Here is an 18,653-nt window from a genome sequence, read left to right as displayed (position 1 = left end):
TGGACATCCTCAAATGAATACATCATAACGTATCATACTAAATGGATCCACAGATTTACGTACAGAATAATATGAAATGCTCTGAGACTCGGTTGCAGCACTAAACACAGTGTACACACAATTGGTGTAGACTCTACAGAAAAATGTGTTTCTAGGCTACGTCAAATCAAATCAAATGTATTTATAAAGCCCTTTTAAGTAACATCAGAAGATGTCACAAAGTTATTTTACAGAAACCCAGCCTAAAACCCCAAAGAGCGAGCAATGCAGATATCCCACTGCAATGTGTTGTCAATAACGGAACACATTTAGCATTAAAACAGATAAGATGACTGAATGAGTGATAACAATCTAGTTTATTTATGAACACTTTAAAGTTTCACTTGAAAATTGAATGTGAATCTTTTTAATTGTCATTCATACACTAATCTCTTTCCCACACTTCAGCAACTAGCCTGGGTATGAGTTATTTATACACCAAGTTTGAAACTGTTGACTTTAAAAATATACAATTGTGTCCAAGTTGAGAGTATAGGCCATATATAATTAGGATATAGTTGCTAGCATTGATGCAAATAACCTGTTAGTTCATATGCCGTGACAAAGTGATATACAGGCCTAAGGCCAAGACAATAAGAAGACACAGTGGCAGAATAAATTCAACCACACCTTTGTTTCATCACACAAAACCGGAGAGCTACATCTGTCTGGTGAAGTCCACAAAACATAATGCATGTAACAAACAGTTACATTACCAACAGCATGGTCAAGCAAGTTAATGTTTCTGACATTTTCAGACTACTTAAAAACTACTGATTTAGAACTAAAAGATACCAAAAACGATTTAGTCCAAATATGATATGGCTGTCCATGGTACTGATTTGTTTGATTATTCTATTGTCTTATTGACTGTACGTTTGTTTGTGTGTAACTCTGTGCTGTTTTTGTCACACTGCTTTGTTTTATCTTGGCCAGGTCGCAGTTGTAAATGAGAACTTGTTCTCAACTGGCCTACCTGGTTATATAAAGGTGAAATAAAATAAATAAATGAAAATATTAAAATTGTGTGTGTGTGCAAGTAGAAAAAACATGTTGACTCACCCTACTTGTAAAGAAGCGCCAATGTCATCCTCTTTCATGATGCCTAAACATTCTATGACTCTGTCATACAGTACACACTTTTAGTTTTTGTTGTGCTAGGCTTCCTGTCTAAAATGCTTGCTCGCTAGCCTAACTTCCTTTCATGGGCAACGATGCGCCGGGCCAGCTAGTTAACATTAGTCTACTACATCTAGCTACATGTTGAACTTCCACCCTTTCAGGCCAGGGGCACAACGTATGAATTCGTGGATGGATCAGAATCGGCGTTATAATGATTGGCCAGCGCCGCAAATTAAGTAAAACCACAGGTCCAAATCGCTATCTCCATCCATGGCTAATTTAGGAAATCGCTAGCTAGCCACGGGAGGACACCGACACAAGGAGATGCAACAATTAATGTTTTTTTCAGTCAATGATGTTTGGCTTCTGATATGTTGTGAAGCCAAATCCAAACTGTCTTCCCTTGACATTTTTGTTGGGGTGCACCAGGACCATTCATAGCTCAGCTCACTCAGTTTAGCTCAACGCTGATTGGCTATTTAAAAAAAAATTTAATCAAGGGAGGTCAAATGCTCGCTGGCTTCCCTTGCATTCAATGCTACTGGCTGCAATGATGTCATACTCTTTTTGACCAGACAGCATCAGATAGATGGGCTACATATACAGAGACAGATGGTAGCTGTTTTGTTCGCTCAGATGCTTTCTCGGTGAAATACATTCAGCCTCTTGCGAATTGAAGGAAATGTATGAAACACAGAGAGACAAAGACACAAAATAATGTATGTTTCTTTTCTTGGAAAAGGTTTTGGGCATCCATGAATACAAGTGGGAAACTCATAGAAAATGGCTGTGTTCGGGAGTGTCAAATCCATGAGGCATTGTGGATAAATGGTGACTGACTGATGTACAAATCATGCTCCAGCAGCATGCAAAGCAGACCAGGCCAGAGTTTGGGGTTTGAGAAGTCAATGATATAAGTGAAAAATGATTCCTTAGTTGTTAATTTTCTCAAAATCTAAAGGCACAACCTAGATTCGAGACAATGTCTTAAATAGTTGAACATATTACTCCAACCTCGTTGAAAGTGACAAACTGATGCGTTTTCATTTTCATCCAAAAAACTTTACATCAAAGGAGTGCCTTTGATTTGACCACACAGTTCGGCGCGAGACGACCGTTAAGCCTCGATCACACCAACAGTGCTTTTTGGTACACCAGAAATACATTCATTTCCAATGGAACGCTGCATTTGCCTTGCTGCATTGCGTTGCAGAGGCAGTACGTTCTGTGTGGTGCATATGTTGAATTTATCGAACATATGCCTCAAACTGTATGCGTAGACGGCTTGACAGAAATGGTAGCAGAAGGTGAACGTTGAACTTTTGTTGCACACATATCCAGATTATACTGCGTCACATTCTGCGCAATGAAGCTGTCAGTGTGTGATCGTCATGTTACGCTTCGAACACACTGACAGCGTCATTGTGCAAAATAGTACACATCATCTGGATATGTATACAACAAAAGTTCAAACATTCACCTTCTGCAACCATTTCTGTCAAGATGGCCACGCATACAGTTTGAGGCATACGTTCGATAAATCCAATTTATGGACTCACACCAAACTAACTGCAACTGCCTCTGCAACGCAATGCTGCAAGGCAAATGCAGCGTTCCATTGGAAATGGAATGTAATTCTGTTGTATCAAAATGCAATGACGGTGGTCCCCATGATGTGTTTTTGGTACTGCCAGAGGATGTGTTTTTGCGTACTGCCAGAGGATGTGTTTTTGTTACTGCCAGAGGATGTGTTTTTGCGTACTGCCAGAGGATGTGTTTTTGCATACTGCCAGAGGATGTGTTTTTGCGTACTGCCAGAGGATGTGTTTTTGGTACTGCCAGAGGATGTGTTTTTGGTACTGCCAGAGGATGTGTTTTTGCGTACTGCCAGAGGATGTGTTTCTGCATAATGCCAGTCCCACCGTATCAGGAGCCTCTAGTGCACCATGAAAACATTGAGGTGCCAGCAAACTTTAGAGCTGGTATGTAAAATAAAAATGTTTAATGCATGATTATATGATACATTCCATTTCCAAATGTACATACGCCTAGACTTTTTTCCTCTTAGTTGTCTCCCCTATAACACGGACACCACATCGAGGGGCCAAGAGTCCAAATACAAGTAAGTGAAGCATTATTCATGAAAAAGTCAATTGGAGGATATATTCTGTCCTGGTAAATACTGATGGAATTTCAGAGGAGAAACAAGCCCCTTTATTCATATAATCTGTCTTTCAAGTAGGACAAGCATCATATTCCCCAACATCATATTCATCACAGCAGCACGTGGATGACGGATGTGAATGTACTACATGTACCTCCATTTAGCCCAGATGAGACTATGATAATCTGGGCATAACTTGCACATCTCTTGTTGGTGTATAATTGTTTTCAGGAGTGTGACAGTGATTATCTGCTCCTTTTTTCCTATAGGTCCGGGTGGTATCAGATCACTGAGTGAAGAAGTGGCGCAGGTTGCTACCATGCTAAGGACCTTTGTTGCTACTGGGCAATCAGGTAAGAACATATCCTTTTGGTGTAGCCTTAAACATCATGGTTTGTAATTGTTTTTCGGAGTGTTACGGGGATTAACTGCTTTTTTCCCCAGATAAAACTTTTGCTGTGGCGTATGGGAACAGTAAATGACCGAAAGCACGAGATGGATAATAAGATGAATACCTTTTTAGCCTAACAACAGGCCAATCGGTCGGTTGGAGACTTGTCTTTTCCTGATGATATCAATCTTAAGCTGGAGGACAGGCAAGACCTGGAGCTGCTGGAGAACAGGCTGAGCCAGGACACCAAGCTCCAGGACAGACTTGTATGTGTGCTCAGAATTGTATATAGCAACTGCTTTTTCCGGGAAGGAGCCAGAGACATTCAACTTTGACCCTGTTGTTGCAACCGTTGTAACCTGACATGACAGCAGGGTGTTCTAAATTCCTCCACTCAGAATTTTAACACAAGGCATTTATATTACATGTTAATATTTATTGTAAAGCTCATATCCGTTTCTATACAGTCACAATACATGTATATAAAATATAGGGAGTGGGGGAAAGAAATATGTTAAGTGTGTCATTTCTAATACCTTTGCATTTGTAGCTAAGGTTTCTGTCTTTAAAAGGTGCCAAGGACCTGAAGTCAACAGGGTGGCAGATGCTACCTTGCATTCTGTCAAATCGGCTTGCCATCGCCACGACCTGGACTGGTGCAAGGGATAATGTCTGTTTCAAGGACTTGTTTCTAAAGACTATTCTTCACGGTAAGTTTTAATATTATTAAATGCGTTACTTTTAAGTACATTTTGTAAACTTTTTGTGTAAGATCTTGTGCAATTCAAATACAATTCAATGTTCTTTCTTTATGTATAGGAGCCTCTTCGAAGAACCCTGCAACCCGGGATCCCACAGATGAGGGGGTCCAGATACACGTCACCCGTTACCAGAAAGGGGCATCAGATAACAGATCATGAAGGCGGGAGAAGGCGACGCGCAGCGGAGAGGGATCCACCGCAGTGAGGGTGAACATCAAGTCTCAGACCACCTGTCTCAAAGTCAGCGTCTACCCTTAAGTCACAAGACTGTTCCAACAGCTGAACCCTGGGCTGACTACTGCAACCTACCACCACACATTTACCATTTATTCATATTCTGTACACACTTAAATCTCCACAGATGTAAGTGTGATTCAAATAATCAAAGCTTGATGATTATTTGAATGGTTATTTGAATCTGCTTTGTAGTGCTAGGGCAAAAACCAAAACGCGCATCCAGGGGGGCCCCAGGACCGAGTTTGGGAAACCCTGGTCTACTGGACCAATGCAATAGTTATGTAACCTTACAGCATGTAAGATAATGTAGATCATTTCATTATACTGTAATTCTATGCTGCTACTGCACTGTAGTTATTCCACTCTATGCACATGGGCAAAAATGTCCATAGTAGGGTGACAGGTTTTTAGACATTTTTGCTAATTTATTAAAAACAGAAATACCTTATTTACATAACTATTCAGACCCTTTGCTATGAGACTCGAAATTGAGCTCAGGTGCATAGTGTTTCCAATGATCATCCTTGAGGTGTTTCTACAACTTGATTGGAGTCCACCTGTGGTCAATTCAATTGATTGGACATGATTTGGAAAGGCACACACCTGTCTATATAAGATTCCACCGTTGACAGTGTATGTCAGAGCAAAAACCAAGCCATGAGGTCGAAGGAATTGTCTGTAGAGCTCCGAGACAATATTGTGTCGAGGCACAAATCTGGGGAAGGGTACCAAAAAAATGTCTGCAGCATTGAAGGTCCCCAAGAACACTGTGGCCTCCATCATTCTTAAATGGAAGATGTTTGGAATCCCCAAGAATCTTCCTAGAGCTGGCCGCCCCGGCCAAACTGAGAAATCTGGGGAGAAGGGTATTGGTCAGGGAAGTGACCAAAAACCCGATGGTCACTCTAACAGCGCTCTAGAGTTCCTCTGTGGAGATGGGAGAACCATCCAGAAGGACAACCATCTCTGCAGCACTCCACCAATTAGGCCTTTATGCTAGAGTGACCAGACAGAAGCCACTACTCCTCAGTAAAAGACATGACAGCCCGCTTGGAGTTTGCCAAACGGCACCTAAAGACTAAGACCATGAGAAACAATATTCTCTGGTCTGATGAAACCAAGATTGAACTCTTTGGCCTGAATACCAAGCGCCACATCTGGAGGAAACCTGGCACCATCCCTACAGTGAAGCATGGTGGTGGCAGCATCATGCTGTGGGGATGTTTTTCAGCGGCAGGGACTGGAAGACTAATCACGATCGAGGCAAAGATGAACGGAACAAAGTACAGAGAGATCCTTGATGACAACCTGCTCAATGAGGACTATGATAACTGTTTCCCAGTTTATCTAACCTGCTGTCAGTCTACCAAATGCGAACTGAAAATATGGTTGTCTCAGTGTACACAAATGGGTGTCATGCCTCCTGTGAATATGATATCAGCATTGTTGGGTGTGTGATTAGGAAACATCTTGGGGATTTCAGAAATGTACACTACATGACCAAATGTATGTGCACATCTGCTCATTAAACATCTTACTCCAAAATCCTGGGCATTAAAATGGAGTTGGTCCCTCCTTTGCTGCTATAACAGCCTCCACTCTTCTGAAAAGGCTTTCCACTAAATGTTGGAACATTGCTGCAGGGACTTGCTTCCATTCAGCCATAAGAGCTTTAGTGAGGTCAGGCACTGATGTTGGGTGATTAGGCCTGGCTCGCAGTCACCGTTTCAATTTGACTAACTGACTTGCTGTAAAGGTGGCATCCTATGAAGGTGCCACGTTGAAAGTCACTGAACTCTTCAGTGAGGCCATTCTACTGCCAATGTTTGTCTATGGTTATTGCATGGCTGTGTGCTCGATTTTATACATCTGTCAGCAACAGGTGTGGCTGAAATAGCCAAATCCACTAATTTCTTCTAATGTCCATATACTTTTTTATATACTGTATAGTGTATCATGTGTTGGATAGATGTAGAAAGACGTTATAGAAGATGGAAATGCAAAAAGTGTACCACTTTTGCCCGAATTCACCCTATATGCCTATAGGCTATTTTTGTTTGATCTTATTTTCTTGATCTGCATCCTTCTTTTGTTCTTGATTTAGTTTAGTCTTATTTTATTACATTTTTTACTATATTTACAATGTCACTTATTTGATTCTTTTACTATGACACTTTAATTACTATGTGAGAAGCCTGTCAATAAAAAATATAATTTGATTTGACTGGATTTATTTGTCGTTACCTGTTGATCCAGGGAACCAGGACTCGCCCTTGTTAGGCTGATATATTTTGCACACATAAAATCATTTACAGTACTTGTAAATAGCTATTGGAAATCTTAAAAGGATACTTCGGGATTTTGGCAATGAGGCCTTTTATCTACTTCCCCAGAGTCAGATGAACTCGTGGATGCCATTTTTATGTCTCTGTGTGCAGTTTGAAGGATGTTGCTAACTAGCGCTAGCACAATTGCTAACTAGCGTGAGCATAATGACTGGAAGTCTAGTTAGCATTGGCTCACAAAACTACCTCTAACTTCCTTCATACTGGACACAGAGACATAAAAATGAGTTTTTTTTAATTATTTTATTTCACCTTTATTTAACCAGGTAGGCAAGTTGAGAACAAGTTCTCATTTACAATTGCGACCTGGCCAAGATAAAGCAAAGCAGTTTGACACATACAACAACAGAGTTACACATGGAGTAAAACAAACATACAGTAGAAAAATAAGTCTATATACAATGTGAGTGTAACAGATGTATATCGTACTCTCCTTGCGTTGTGTTTTCTCCTAATAAATCACATCAGCCAGTGGTCCCAGTTGAGCATAATTTATTTCTGTTGTTAAATGGGAAACAGTACGTTAGTTGTGCAGGGCTTAACGATATTGATGGCTGTCGATGGCAAAATCTGTAGCATGAAGACAACTGTGCTAGCAGTGGGCTTATGTGACCATTACATCGGTGTATGCTAGCTAACACACTTATTTACAGCAATCATATGCCAAAGCACATCCCAGAAAGCCTCTCAATCCCTAACTGGTACCATATACCCACACATGTATAAATCAGTAACGTACAGCAAACTTGTACACATTGTAAAATATAAAATATAAAACAGTATTCAGAACGTGACCTACCCCTTGCATCACATTTTCATACTGGGAAGATCTGACGTTCGCGATCTCCCCCTATCTGCAAGCGGGGCCAATCACAACACACCTTATTGTCATCAGAGTTGAACCAACCAATAAGAATGCTTGAACATTAAATACACATTTCTTTAGAAGCAAGTGGAAACATAACCAACCCTGTTACATTCTCCCCTGCTGAATTACACTTGCATACTATAAAGAAACAAAATGAGGTATGCAATACCTTGCAATACATATGTCACCAAATATTCCAGTGCAAAGACTATTCTCTAAAGAGAATTAGGGGAATTCAAAGACCCCGTAGGAAAACATGCCTGTTACATGTTCAGTACACTCAGTGACAATAAGAACCTCAGACAGAAAAACCTTGGCCTACTTGACCTCAGACCCATGACCTCCATGGGGTCTCTTGATAGTTAAAAAAAGAAAAAAAGGGCTACAGACTTGGATTCTAATCCTACACCCACACAGGTATTCTAATGAATTCTGTATGAAAAACCCTCTGTGTATGCATAGTCTCTATGAGTCTCACTGGGCGTTTCCTAACCCGACCAGCCCCTGACCTGACAGGCCTAACAGAGTTAGTACATTTAACCTGTTCACCTACAACCACCACTGGTGGGTCACTGTTCACAGTCAGTGGATTGTCAAGGTCAAGGGTTCTGTGACTGTTGCTGGAGCTTGTGCTACCAGCAGCATCTTCAGAATGCCTTTCTTCTTCAGAGGGTTCGGACATTTCTTCTCCAATGGTTAGCCCTGACATGCTTGTGCCACCAGTGGCACCCTCAGAATGTGGTGAGTTCTGAGGGTCCCTCGCCAGTGGCCCATCTTCCAGCACATCTGGGGTTTCTTTTTCAGAGTGCTCCGGCTGTGCTTCCCCCGAGGTCTGTTCTGTTACCCACACACTAGTCCTCTCACCAATGTCCATTTCTGGTATATCGTTCATGGATGAGTCCTCCATCTCCTCACTCGGATCCTCACGGTCTCCCGTATTAGGTGTGTCCAAGGCAGTGTCAGGGCGAGGCAAGAAGTTTACAGTCATTATCAGATTACGGTGGACCGTTTTCTCCTGGCCAGTCGACATGTTCTGTATCTTGAAGATGTGGATGTCACTATTCTTCTCCGTAACAATAGAGGTTGTTCTCCCAATGATCCGCCAGCTTTCTCTTTCCATGTTCACCCTTATTCGCCAGGAGCACCCAATTACCGACCTCCACTGGAGCTCCTCTGATCTTCCTGTTGTAGAGGCCCGCATGCCTCTTCAGCTGTTTGGTTGCCGACACCTGTACCGTCTCCATGGCCTCCCTCAGGTCTCTCGTCAGGGACTTGATGTACTCGTCATAAGTCTACAACCTCTGAGTCTTGCAGCACAGTACCAAACATGTCGACAGGCAGACGTGGGGTTCTCCCAAACATCAACTGGAAAGGGGCATAGTCCGTGGTTTCATGGACTGTACAGTTGTAGGCGAAGGTCAACGACTTCAGCTTCTGGGGCCACCTGTGCTTCGCTCTCGTAGGTAAAGCCCTGATCATGTTTCCCAGCGTTCTATTGAACCTTTCGACTCCCCCGTTCCCCATCGGATGGTAGGGAGTTGTGTGCGACTTCTGGACTCCTGCAGCACTCAACAACTCAGCAATCAATTTACTTTCAAAGTTGGCCTGTTGGTCAGGGTGGATACGACGAGGAAAACCATACACACAGAAGATGTTGTTCCACAGCTGAAGGGCCACTGCTTTAGCTGATGGTTCGGACACAAGAAGGCATGGGCCATCTTAGTAAAAGGATCATTGACGACCAGAACATCCAAGGTTGTTGGAGTCTTCAGCAGACCAGAAGTCCACACACACCAACTCGAGGGGCTCAGTCGTGATGATGTTCTCCAGTGGAGCTCTGGCCTCTGGCTCGGGGGCCTTACTGATCACAGACCTCTTGCAGGTCTTGACATACTCTCTCACATCCGACTCCAGACCATGCCAGAAGAACCTCTGTCTCGTCAAGTACAACGTCCGCTGTTGCCCCTGATGACCGGCTTCATCGTGGACACCCTTCAAAACTGTCGCCCTCATTGAGGTGGGTACTACATACTGGTACGTCTTCTTATTTGACAGCAAACTTTTGGTAACACGATATAGTACACCCATTTTCAGAGTGAGCTTCTCCCAGGTCTTCAGAATCCGCAGAGCCTCGAGTGGTTCATGGCCACGTTCCCTCCTAGAAGGTCTACGGCCCCTGTCCACGTAGAAGACAACTCTGGCGAGTGCGTCATCCTGGCGCTGCTTTGATATCAGGTCATCACGGGATAGCACTCTCACATCTGACATCTCAGATGGCACCAGTGACTGAGTGAGCTGAGGCAGTAGCAGCACACAGTTCTGTAGACCAGCCTCCCCTTGCGACCTCAGGACTGCTAACACCGCTTCCTTTGACAGAGAACCAGGAGAACGATAGGAGGTAGTTTGGCAGTCCATGACAATTTCACAGGCATCTGCCTCAATTGACGGTGAGCAGCTTTCAAAGTCGAATGGGTGGACCAGCGGAACACATCTTGTACCTTCTTAGCACGTACTCCTGCAGCTTCTTCCAGCATGGCCTTGTATGGAACCCTTGTGATGCGGTGGAGAGCGCTCGGCTGCACAAATGGCTGTCTACTGAGTGCATCAGCAATGACATTTTTGGGCCCGGGGATGTACTTGATGTCAAACTCGAATGGAGCGAGTTAAGCAACCCATCTCTGTTCACAGGCGTCCAATTTGGGCTTGGACAGGATGTACGTTAATGGGTTGTTGTCTGTCCATACAGTAAAAGGCTTAGCCAATGACTAAACTTCTCACAGACGGCCCAGCGTAAAGCAAAAAACTCTAAACTATGGGCAGGATACTTTGACTGTGCATAAGTAAGGGATTTGCTAGCGAATGCTACGGGTCTGGCTGCAGACCCATCCTCTGGCACCTGGGAGAGGACAGCACCTAATCCATTACTAGATGCGTCTATTGACAGCAAGAAAGGTCTACTAAAATCAGGGTGAGCTAGCATGACCTGATCGAGGAGAGCTTGTTTCAACTGACTAAAGGCCTGTTTGCACTCACCAGTCCAGTCTGCTGCTGTGAGTTTCCTTTGTATTCCTCTTTTCCTCTTGCCTTTCCCATGGCGTGGTGCCTTTGTCCCCGTTGTCAGCCCATGCAGCGGCTTAGCGATGGTGGAACACCCCTCAGTGAACTGCTGGTAATAGACAATCATTCTGAGAAAGGACCGAATCTTCCCCTGGGAGGGCACGTCCGTGTTATCCTCCATGAGATCCTTCTCTGTCATCCCTGCAATAGCCTTCACTTTTTCTGGGTCTGTGGCCACACCTTCACTGATGACATGCCCCAAGAACTGCACTGACCTCTTCATGAAATGGCATTTCTTTGGAGACAATTTCAGATTATGGGCTTTGACGCTTGGAGTCAGAAACTGACTCCAAGCGTTGCAATCCAAGTTCTTCAGTCGGGGCAAAAACCAACACATCGTCCAGGTAGCATAGAAGGCTAGAAAAACGTTGATCCCTAAAAATGCTCAACATCATCCTCATGAATGTAGCTGGGCTGTTGCATAGTCCTTGTGGAAGACGGTTATATTCATATAACCCAAAAGGAGAAGTGAAGGCTGTAAACTTCTTGTCGTCTTCATGCACCTCCACATTGTAGTAGCCTGAGGTCAAATCCATTGTAGAGAAGAAGGCATTGCCACCCAGGGCCGCCAGAGCATCAGCTTGGTGAGGTAGAGGGTGAGCATCCTTTATGGTGCGAGCATTGAGCCATCGGAAGTCTGGACACAGTCTCAGATCACCAGACTTCTTCCAGACCAGCATGAGCGGGGAGGCATACTCACTGCTGGATTTCCTGATTATCTCTCGCTCTTCCATCTCATCCAAGGCCTGCCTGAGCTTGTCATAATGGTTAGGGGAGAGCCTACGGTAAGGTAGCCTAAAATGCTTAGTGTCACTGAGTCTGATGCGATGGACATATCCAATAGCCTTTCCGCAATCTAGTTTGTGCCGGGAGAAGATAGACTCGTAGCGGGCTATAAGCTGAACTAGGCTGGCCTTACACTGTTGCGACAACTGAGTGGACTCAATGTCAATGTCACCTAGCCCTAATTCGTGACACCTCACTTGTCACTCTGTGCGGTTTGACGGTACTGTCAACGGTCAAGCTATCTCCACTACCATTGTCAAAGTCTGGATTGTCATCCATTTTGTGTACCTGCTGCACCAGGGGGACCGGTTCGACAGTGGGCCCATCCATAGAGTCAGTGTCAAAGTCCTCTAATGCCATGCAAGGAAAAACGTCCACTACCTTGGCATTGCGTCTCACTGTCACTAGCTTTGGTGAGGGATTGATATCTTTGACAGGGACCCAGCCATCGCTCCACAATGTCGCTACTGTTCTCCCCACTATAATGTTTTTTGGTCTTGAGCGTGTCCTCGTAGGCTCAATAACAACAGCACTGCCCGCGGAAACATTTTGAGGCGTACACAGCCGGCCCCAGACTAAATGTTCCTGCATAAGCTCCAATGTGACCGCCCGCTTCAGCCTTACTATGCCCACTCTTTCTGGCACTTCAGTCCCTTTCCATCTCTCTACATTAGCCAGCAGACGGAACAGTTTGTCATCTCCACTGTGTTCAGATGATGACATCTTCTGTCACCAGTCGTCCTCAGCACCCTGAGGAGGCGTTTTATCACGTTGCTGCCTAGGATAAGCTCATCACGTTGGCCATCCACTACTAGAACAGGGACAGAGACACTGCTGCCATACACAGACAGATTCAATTCACACACACCTACATGTTTGGTCTTCAACCCCCCGCAGCCAACCAACACCACTACTGAGGGAGCCACTCTTGAGCACACCTGCTTTCTCAAGGCGTGGCACCACTGTTGAGCTCAATGTGCATGCCATAGAACCGCTGTCAATCATAGCGCTCACCTTTTTTCTCCTCTCCTGCCCACCTCTATAACATCTCCCAGTAACACATGAAGAGTTCATCGTTGTGGAGCATTCTCTGTGTATTTTGCATAATGACTTTTTGTTCGACTTGACTTAATCACAAACACTTGAATATATTGACTCTAAATCTACACCACTATCTGATTGGGGCACCTCACAAGGCCCAGCACTTCCCACCATCCCGTGCGGGCCAGTTAGTTTTCCTGCCGCTGTGTCGTGTTGCTGTTTGATGGAGCGACGGGAGTTACCGATGAAGTGCGAGGGCATTCTTGACGTGTGAGCCCAGCTGCGTAACAGATGAAGCATAGGTGGTTAGAATTACAATGGGCCATTGTGCTGTGATTCGCATCCCCACACACTTTGCATTGCAAAGACGGGTTCTCCCTTCTCCTGGGCCTCCTCTGGAAACGGTTATCATAGCCGCCTACCGGTTGCTGTGGCCTCTGCTCCAAGACCCGTTCAAGCATGCCAATCAATTTGTGGGCTGCTGCAAGGGGTCCGGGCAGTTTGCAACAGCCGACACTGGCCTACTTACTTCCTGCGTCAGTGTGGTGACCAATGGGGCCAGCCGCAAGGGACGTGGAGCCTTGCACTTCCTCTGGTACTCCTCCAGCCTGCCATGGACCTCTGCAGCCATCCACTCATGCAATGGTTTGCACATGAATATCAATGACAGCTCTGGGTTCGGACAGTGCTTGATGAACATGATAGTCAGAACACGTGATGGATTGTCTAGCTCCTTGTTCTGCCCCTTCAAACAGTCCTCTGCCACCTCTATGGCCCTGTTCAGTCTGATCCAGTAATCAAATGGAGTCTCCCCTTCCATTGGCAACGTAGAATAAACATCAGCTAGGGGCATGTCGGTGTTGATTGTGTCACTAAAGTGATGCTTCAGAATGTCAAAAACTGGTCTAGGGCCCTGGCTTAAGTCAACTGGGTTACTGCGTAGGCTTACTCTTACCACGTCACGTGCCCGCCCTGACAGCTTACCCAAAACTTCATCTGACCTTTCCTGCCCACCATAGCCCTTCTTCTGCATGTACACTAACATGGTCTCCTCCCACTCATGCACTGTGCATTCCTCTGAACCATCCCCCCTGAAACAGACTGGTTCCCTGACATCATTTTTCACCACTACATTTAGACTAGAGCTAGCCCCAACCTTGGTACCACCAACATTTATCAACCTTCTGTCCCACCCCATCTCCCATAGCCTTTGATTCCAAACAAGAGGCAATATTTTCACCTATGGAGTAACCTATCTGCTTAACAATGCCCGCCAGGAAATCCATAGACACATCCTCCTTCCTAGGACTAGGTGAAACTGGCTCGAATGCACTGAGTTGAGGTAGCTCTAAATCATGTGGAAACCGCACACTTGCCTGTGCAGTTGGCCTGGCCAGAGGTGTGGAAGTAACTGGAGAAATAGCTGCCCCCCTACCCACTGGAGGTGAAGGGTTAAACATGAGAACTCTCCTACCTCTCCCAAAACTTTCCATTTTTAAAATAAAATAAAATGTTATCACAATCAATATGAACACTTCTATAAAATCAGCTTGAACATAATGCACTCAAAGTAAAAGTTCAATAGTGGTTGTCTAACAAGACCAAGAATCAACACAGAAAAGTAACAACAAACGCCTTAATAAATAGTTGTCGCCACCGTGTGGTAGAAAATGGCGTCGCCCTCACGTTAATTGGCTTCGGAAGGTTACTAGCGTGACAGCACAATTACATCACTAAATAATGACAGCATCACCACATACAAGTAATAAACAGTACATTATATTTCCCCCACTCACTTATGCTACCAGGAGCTCCCTGATAATTCCACTTGTGCAGAATGCGAAACCTAGGCCTCTGGCGTGCATCAGCAACCACAGTACTTCTTGAAGCCGGGACTCGGATCCCTCCACCTGACGTCCGGCGAAGACAAGAAGACGAGTCACGGCACCAGTGTAACAGATGTATATCGTACTCTCCTTGCGTTGTGTTTTCTCCTAATAAATCACATCAGCTAGTGGTCCCAGTTGAGCATCATTTATTTCTGTTGTTAAATGGGAAACAGCACGTTAGTTGTGCAGGGCTTAACGATATTGATGGCTGTCGATGGCAAAATCTGTAGCATGAAGACAACTGTGTTAGCAGTGGGCTTATGTGACCATTACATCGGTGTATGCTAGCTAACACACTTATTTACAGCAATCATATGCCAAAGCACATCCCAGAAAGCCCCTCAATTCCTAACAGGTACCATATACCCACACATGTATAAATCAGTAACGTACAGCAAACTTGTACACATTGTAAAATATAAAACAGTATTCAGAACGTGACCTACCCCTTGCATCACATTTTCATACTTGGAAGACCTGACGTTCGCGATCTCCCCCTATCTGCAAGCGGGGCCAATTACAACACACCTTATTGTCATCAGAGTTGAACCAAGCAATAAAAATGCTTGAACATTAAATTCACATTTCTTTAGAGGCAAGTGGAAACATAACCAACCCTGTTACATGAGCAAATGAGGTGAGATAAGGGAGGTAAAGGCAAAAAAAGGCCATGGTGGCGAAGTACATACAATATAGCAAGTAAAACACTGGAATGGTAGATTTGCAGTGGAAGAAAGTGCAAAGTAGAAATAGAAATAATGTGGTGCAAAGGAGCTAAATAAATAAATAAATACAGTAGGGGAAGAGATAGTTGTTTGGGCTAAATTATAGATGGGCTATGTACAGGTACAGTAATCTGTGAGCTGCTCTGACAGCTGGTGCTTAAAGCTAGTGAGGGAGATAAGTGTTTCCAGTTTCAGAGATTTTTGTAGTTCATTCCAGTCATTGGCAGCAGAGAACTAGAAGGAGGCGGCCGAAGGAGGAATTGGCTTTGGGGGTGACCAGTGAGATATACCTGCTGGAACGTGTGCTACGGGTGGGTGCAGCTATGGTGACCAGCAAGCAGAGATAAGGTGGGACTTTACCTAGCAGGGTCTTGTAGATGACCTGGAGCCAGTGGGTTTGGCGATGAGTATGAAGCGAGGGCCAGCCAACGAGAGCGTACAGGTCGCAGTGGTGGGTAGTATATGGGGCTTTGGTGACAAAATGGATGGCACTGCGATAGACTGCATCCAATTTATTGAGTATGGTATTGGAGGCTATTTTGTAAATGACATCGCCGAAGTCGAGGATTGGTAGGATGGTCAGTTTTACGAGGGTATGTTTGGCAGCATGAGTGAAGGATGCTTTGTTGCAAAATAGGAAGACAATTCTAGATTTAACTTTGGATTGGAGATGTTTGATGTGAGTCTGGAAGGAGAGTTTACAGTCTAACCAGACACCTAGGTATTTGTAGTTGTCCACATATTCTAAGTCAGAACCATCCAGAGCAGTGATGCTGGACGGGCGGGCAGGTAGCGATCGGTTGAAGTACATGCATTTAGTTTTACTTGTATTTAAGAGCAGTTGGAGGCCACGGAAGGAGAGTTGTATGGCATTGAAGCTCGTCTGGAGGGTTGTTAACACAGTGTCCAAAGAAGGGCCAGAAGTATACAGAATGGTGTCGTCTGCGTAGAGGTGGATCAGAGACTCACCAGCAGCAAGAGCGACATCATTGATGTATACAGAGAAGAGAGTCGGCCCAAGAATTGAACCATGTGGCACCCCCATAGAGACTGCCAGAGGTCCGGACAACAGGCCCTCCGATTTGACACACTGAACTCTATCAGAGAAGTAGTTGGTGAACCAGGTGAGGCAATCATTTGAGAAACCAAGACTATGGAGTCTGCCGATGAGGATGTGGTGATTGACAGAGTCGAAAGCCTTGGCCAGGTCAATGAATACGGCTGCACAGTATTGTTTCTTATCGATGGCGGTTAAGATATCGTTTAGGACCTTGAGCGTGGCTGAGGTGCACCCATGACCAGCTCTGAAACCAGATTGCATAGCGGAGAAGGTGCGGTGGGATTCGAAATGGTCGGTAATCTGTTTGTTGACTTGGCTTTCGAAGACCTTAGAAAGGCAGGGTAGGATAGATATAGGTCTGTAGCAGTTTGGGTCAAGAGTGTACCCCCTTTGAAGAGGGGGATGACTGCAGCTGCTTTCCAATCTTTGGGAATCTCAGATGACACAAAAGAGGTTGAACAGGCTAGTAATAGGGGTTGCAACAATTTCGGCAGATAATTTTAGAAAGAAAGGCTCCAGATTGTCTAGCCCGGCTGATTTGTAGGGGTCCAGATTTTGCAGCTCTTTCAGAACATCAGCTGACTGGATTTGGGAGAAGGAGAAATGGGGGAAGGCTTGGACTTGCTGTGGGGGGTGCAGCGCTGTTGACCGGGGTAGGGGTAGCCAGGTGGAAAGTATGGCCTGCCGTAGAAAAATGCTTATTGAAATTCTCAATTATAGTGTATTTATTGGTGGTGACAGAGTTTCCTACCGTCAGTCCAGTGGGCAGCTGGGAGGAGGTGCTCTTATTCTCCATGGACTTTACAGTGTCCCAGAACTTTTTGAAGTTTGTGTTGCAGGAAGTACATTTCTGCTTGAAAAAGCTAGTCTTGGCTTTTCTAACTGCCTGTGTATATTGTTTTCTAACTTCCCTGAAAAGTTGCATATCACGGGGGCTGTTCGATGCTAATGCAGAACGCCACAGGATGTTTTTGTGTTGGTTAAAAGCAGTCAGGTCTGGAGAGAACCAAATGCTATATCTGTTCCTGGTTCTAAATTTCTTGAATGGGGCATGCTTATTTAAGATGGTGAGGAAGGCATTTAAAAAAAATAACCAGGCATCCTCTACTGATGGGATGAAGTCAATATCCTTCCAGGATACCCGGGCCAGGTTGATTAGAAAGGCCTGCTCGCTGAAGTGTTTCAGGGAGCGTTTGACAGTGATGAGTGGAGGTCGTTTGACCGCTGACCCATTACGGATGCAGGCAATGAGGCAGTGATCGCTGAGATCTTGGTTGAAAACAGCAGAGGTGTATTTGGAGGGCAAGTTGGTTAGGATGATATCTATGAGGTGCCCGTTTTTACAGCTTTGGGGTGGTACCTGGTAGGTTCATTGATAATTTGTGTGAGATTGAGGGCATCAAGCTTAGATTGTAGGATGGCTGGGGTGTTAAGCATGTCCCAGTTTAGGTCACCTAGCAGCACGAGCTCTGAAGATAGATGGGGGGCAATCAGTTCACATATGGTGTCCAGAGCACAGCTGGGGACAGAGGGTGGTCTATAGAAGGCGGCAACAGTGAGAGACTTGTTTTTAGAGAGGTGGATTTTTAAAAGTAGAAGTTCAAATTGTTTGGGTACAGACCTGGATAGTAGGACAGAACTCTGCAGGCTATCTCTGCAGTAGATTGCAACACCGCCCCCTTTGGCCATTATATCTTGTCTGAAAATGTTGTAGTTAGGGATGGAGATTTCAGAGTTTTTGGTGGTCTTCCTAAGCCAGGATTCAGACACGGCTAGGACATCCGGGTTGGCAGAGTGTGCTAAAGCAGTGAATAAAACAAACTTAGGGAGGAGGCTTCTAATGTTAACATGCATGAAACCAAGGCTATTACGGTTACAGAAGTCATCAAAAGAGAGCGCCTGGGGAATAGGAGTGGAGCTAGGCACTGCAGGGCCTGGATTCACCTCTACATCGCCAGAGGAACAGAGGAGGAGTAGGAAAAGGGTACGGCTAAAAGCTATGAAAATTGGTCGTCTAGGACGTCCGGAACAGAGAGTAAAAGGAGCAGGTTTCTGGGGGCGATAAAATAGCTTCAAGGTATAATGTACAGACAAAGGTATGGTAGGAT

Source organism: Salmo salar, chromosome ssa21, assembly GCF_905237065.1.
Source record: "Salmo salar chromosome ssa21, Ssal_v3.1, whole genome shotgun sequence".
Classification (NCBI taxonomy): domain Eukaryota; kingdom Metazoa; phylum Chordata; class Actinopteri; order Salmoniformes; family Salmonidae; genus Salmo; species Salmo salar.
The sequence above is the reverse complement of the archived record's forward strand: the minus strand, read 5'-3'. Positions refer to the sequence as shown.